At 51.9% G+C, this 5228-nt stretch overlaps 1 long non-coding RNA gene across 1 annotated transcript; it reads left to right on the top strand.

Annotated features, from left to right (window-relative positions):
• The first annotated feature begins 552 nt into the window (after window positions 1-552).
• LOC117283754 lies at window positions 553-3701 on the top strand. Its single transcript, XR_004514782.1, has 3 exons — window positions 553-1015; window positions 2278-2861; window positions 3661-3701. It is a non-coding gene; the product is annotated as an uncharacterized LOC117283754 (long non-coding RNA).
• Window positions 3702-5228: the final 1527 nt, after the last annotated feature.

Here is a 5228-nt window from a genome sequence, read left to right as displayed (position 1 = left end):
ATTCCTGTACTTTCTACTCAACTTTTCTGTGAATTTAAAATTGCTTTAAAAAGACTGTTTGGAGGAAAAAACAAAAAAAGAGAGAGAAAGAAAAGCAAAGAGACCGGGTCTTCCCTTCCAGTCTAGTGACAGAGTCAATCACTAATCCAATAATGCTGCAAATAAATGGGAAATGGCAAATTGTCACTGCTCCAACCACCAGAAAGGCGAGATCTTGGTGCTGGGGGTGCTGTTGTGACAGAGGCTTCGGGAAAGGCACCCCGAGGAGGGGCAGTTCTACAGCAGAGGTCAGAGGCGGCTTTGTCCAGGGCACCCCAGGGAGTCACAGGGCCTGGGTGGGCGGGGAACGGAGTGCATTCACAGCCTTGACCCCTCGTGGGAGCCTCAGACACTTCCTGTGGTGTGGACGTGGTTCACGTGTTGGAAGTTTGGTCCCCAGCCTGGTGACATGGGAGCTGGTGGGATGTGTAAGAGGAGAGGCCACAAGGAGGCGATCAGATCAGGGTCGGATGCTGCCCGCAGAGGAACTGCGGTGGCTGTTATAAGGGATAGAGCCTGGCCTCCCCACTCTGAGTCCCTTCATCCCTGTGGGAGGCTCCCCACTTGTGCTCCTCCCCGAGATGTGGCCAGTGGGGCCTCAAGGGAGCAGTGCCATGCTGTGCGGACCATCAGCCTCCAAAACCAGCTAAAGAAACTTCTTTTCTTTATAACGTACCCAGCCCCACATATTTTGTTTTAGTCACAGAAGACTGACTACCGCCCTTCCTGACACTGCCACGCTGGTGCCTGGGCACCCGACACTCTGCATGGTCCTTCCTCCCCAGTCAGGTCTGCAGACACATTTCAGAGGATGAAACCACTCTCGCCCCGCGACAAAGCCCTGCCTCCTACCTTCCTGACCTTTTCCAGTTGCCTGCCTCTCCCTACCTACAGGCACCACGATGATGTGGCCACCGTGGACTCTGGTGGACATGACTGCTGCGGCCTTCTGCCTGGTCTCCCTGTGGGGACAAAGGTGAAAACCGTAACCCGATCAGGCACCCTCTGCCTCCATTCCCTTCCTCCTTCCTGCCTCTCTCCCTCCTGCCCCTCCGGTAGCCCCAGAGGTCACCTCATATCCTGGAGATGCCCTGTCTCCTGCCACCTTCACTTTTTCTTTCTTCTCCTTTTTGTCTCTAAACTCTTGTACATGTCAGATCTCAGCCCAAATGTCTTCCTCAGGGAAGCTCCTCCTGAACCCCTAGACCGAGCCCCAGAATCTGCTGGCACTGGCTGGGCGCCTTCCTGTGTGACACTTAGCACCGTGGGCTGAGTGATTCTGAGCAATGTCTCTCTGCCTCAGGAGACAGCAATGTCCACAGATGTGGAAAACATTCCTTACCCCACTGCAGCACAGCCCCAGGCTGCAGACACACAGTTGATTTGCTTGAGCCTGTAGTGTAGTGAGTGCCGGCCTCAGTTATACCCTTAGTCTGAGCTGTGTTCCTTCCTGTTACAGGATGCACCTGGGGGGGCGCCCTCCATCAGCTATGACAACTACCATGCCCTAAAGCGCAGTCTCTAAGTCAGCGGTGGCAGATTCCTTTCCTGTCAGTTATACCCAGCCACTGAACTGTGCTGTCTGTAGCCATGGGCCACATGCGGCTGTGAAGCACTTGCATGCAATACGGCCAGTCCAAGTTAAGGTATGCAGGAAGTAAAAGGACCCAAGAGACTGAGGACTTGGAATGAAAAAAACTGGGGGCCTGGGGATGGCTTGGAGGTAGAACACGGGGGCCCTGGGTCCTCAGTCCTCACACTGGGGAAAAAAACAACAGCAAAGTATTTCTTTAATTTTTTAATTGATTCCATATTAGTCAGTGTCCAGATACTATAATGAAATACCAGAGGCAATGAAGCTATGAGAGAAAAGGTTTCTTAGCTCACAGTCCTAGAGGTCCAATGGTCAGCCAACCCATCACTTAGGCCTCTGGTTGGGGCTCCAGGCAGCAATGGCATCTGCACACCTCAGGGCCAGGAAGCAGGAGCAGGAAGACCCCCAGCCCCCAGAGCACTCTCTCAATGAACAGGGGCCCCCCTCCCACCCATGAAGGTCACACCCCCTCCTGACAGCAAGTGCCATTCTGGGAACCTAGAATTCACACGTGGGCCTCTGTGAACCCTGAAACCCAGAATGGCAGAAGCCACATTGAAATGATAAGGTCTTGGATATACAGGGTTTAACAATACATGATTAGAGTGAGTTCAAGCGATTTCTTGTCACATCTTCAAATACAGGCGCTATAACATTTCAAATGACATCTGGGATTTGCATCCTATCCCCACTGGACACGACCTCAACATAGTAACATCCCCCAGCCATTCACGGGGAGACCAAGTTCCGTCCAGGAGCACAGGCAGCGCAGGTCTGGGAGCCCCTTCTGTGCCGTGGAATCAGAACTGAGCAGGGGCTGGATCGGACCAGAGAAGATGACAGAAAGCGGGGAGGGATTCGTGGAGCAGCTTCAGAAGTCACGCAGTGAGCACGCTGGACTTGGGGTGGGGTCGTCCTGAGAAGAGGGCGGGTGTCTGGCCTGGAGGTTGCTCCTCTTCTCCCTTCTGTCCGCAGTCCCACTCCGCCCCTGTCTCCTGGCAGGGCCTGGACAACCCGAAACCTGTCCTCAGTGGAGAGGCCAGGCCCTCATGGCTCTGTGCAGGGTCTGTACCCAGACTGGGGCTTCTACGGGCTACTCCTCGGGCTGAAGCCCCCAAGAACTTTGTACAAGGAGACAGGAGTCCCTGAGGAGAAGTGGAGAGCACACGTCACCCGCATGCGGTCTGTTGGGCCTGTCAAAGCTGAGGCCCGGTCATGGCGGGGAGAGGTGAGGAGACCTGCTCTTTCTGGACACAGCCTGGCAGATGTGGGAACCAGAGAAAGGCCTCAGAGAACAGCAGAGACAGGCGGGAAGCCCAGAACACAGGCAGAGCAGTGGCAGGAAGAATGGGGCATCTGCTCTGGGCCTCCTGCCCCCAAGGATCGAGACCAAGGGCAAGCGAGCAGGGGCCCGGATGGAGAGCTGCAGCCCCTGAGCCCCCGCTTTCCCAGACCTGACCTAAGGCTGCTCCTCTGCCCCTGCAGCTCTGGTCAGCAGCACATTTCTGAGGGCGTGGCTTGGTTTCAGTGTTTTCGCTCTTTGGTAAAAGCAGAACTGTGAACAGTGAGCTTTCAGGGACTGTAGCTTGGGTTTTGTTTGTTTTTTGGATTTCATTTGTTTGGGTTTTATTTTTTGTTATTGTGAGACGGGGTCTCCCTGTGTAGTTCAGGCTGGCCTTGAACTAGGCAGTGATCCTCCTGCCTGAGCCTCCCCAGTGCTGGGATTACAGGCGTGCACTATCATGCCCAGCCTGCGGCTTGGGTTTTGAAACAGGAACATTTTGAAGTCCTGCATGCATTGCCCTTTTGTATTAAGTATTTGACTTAAAGGGTGAATTAAACTTGAATTTAAATCAAGCTTTCAACTACTAACATAAACACTTTAACTAGTGTCTTTGTTGCCTTAATGCTAGTTCCAGCTATTGCAGTTTCAGAAGGAGAAAGGGGGAGAGAGAGAGAGAGAGAGTGAACAAGCAGGAAGTCTGAGGCGGCTAAACAGGTCATGGTTTTCTCTACTTTCTTTCCAGAGAGCGCAGCTACTGGGAAGAGTTTGAGCCCGGAATTTACCCAGAGCAGAGATCCACATTTGGGTTTTTGTTTTTTTTTTTCTCACATTTAGTTTTTGATGTCTTGAAATATCATCTGTCCAGGTGCTGTTCTTTTATTTATACACAGAAGCATCTCATTGTCAATCCTAAACTTCATCCTTTCACTTGCTGCATTCAGAACAAAATAAACACATTTCAAAGGAGCTTCCACACTTCTGCTTCTAGCCAAGATGAAGCCCCAGGGTCCAGATTTGTGCTCCTTCCTGAAAAAATGATAAAAACCAACCAAAGCACAGAAGCTTAAAAAGCCAAAGTTTCAAGACGCTGGACTTGGTCAACAAGACATGGGAGATGGCCCCACCTGGTGGCCTCAGGAGGGCCCTGGCACAGCCAGGACGCAGCGTAGGGAGTGTGGACAGTAGGTCCCTGAAGGTGGGGCTCATGCACTGAGCAGCTGTCTCCCAGAGAGGACACAGGGACCTGTAGGACGCAGGCGGGGCACACTGGGCCAGGAGGTCCTCAGAGATGGGGGGGGCCACTCAGCGGGTCAGAGGTCAGCACTGCTAAGGCCCCCAGGGGGGGCAGACTCAGATTCCTGCCTGGGGTGGGAAGCAGGGCAAGTGGAGAATTACCGAACCCTCAGCACCCAGCTGATTCATCCAGAAAAGCAAGCCCTGAAGGGGCCCAGTTGCTTCAAGCAGTGTAACTGTGTTTCCAGGTCAGAGCTCAAAAATGTGTATAGGAATTCAAAAATGCCAGCACCCAAAACTCTGAATTCTGACATCGAATCAAACATTCATTACCAACTATGCGAAGAAATAGGAAATTACAGAAAAAAAAGAAATAGGAAATTAAAAGCCATACTAAAGAGGAAAATCAATTAAAATTAACTCAGGAGTTAGAACTGGAAGACAAAGACATTAAAGAGTTTACTATGACTGTATTCCCGAAAGAAAGAAAGAACAAGCTGCATTGTATGTTGCAAACAAAACTGCATTGTGTGACGGGAAAGAGTCACATGGTAGCTGACATGTGAGAAAAGATTACTGAGCTTGAAGAAACGTCTTAAAAATGAAACCCAGAAGGGCCAGGGAGATTTAGCTCAGTGGGGGCGGTGGGGGGATGAAATCTGGAAGGATAAAAGAATAAAAAGGTGAGCAGAGGGCGCTGAACCAGAATGACGGAAGAAGTCCCTGGTGCCACCACTGTGACTATGAAAGCGACAAAATGAGGGAGACGTGCCCGTGAGAGAGCAAACAGTAAATAAAGAAACATTCCAGAAAACTGCCTCTCACCCCAGACAGCTCAGCAACTGGGCACAGAGGCCACCGCCAGGCCCCTGATCAACAGGAGGCTGCGCCCCGGCGTGATATTGTTTTTAAAATGCAAGTGAAAGGACTTTTTCAGCCACGCACACGCACAGCTGAGCCAGCATCACTAACGCAAACGCCACACCAAAAACTCTGCAGGCAGCTCTTCCCGGAGTTGGACAGGGAGTTTACTGAGATGCAGATTCCTGGCCTGGTCTCCAAGATCTTGTTTCTGTG

Source organism: Fukomys damarensis, unplaced genomic scaffold (genome assembly GCF_012274545.1).
Source record: "Fukomys damarensis isolate Sample0158 unplaced genomic scaffold, DMR_v1.0_HiC HiC_scaffold_30, whole genome shotgun sequence".
Classification (NCBI taxonomy): Eukaryota; Metazoa; Chordata; class Mammalia; order Rodentia; family Bathyergidae; genus Fukomys; species Fukomys damarensis.
The sequence above is the reverse complement of the archived record's forward strand: the minus strand, read 5'-3'. Positions and strand labels throughout refer to the sequence as shown.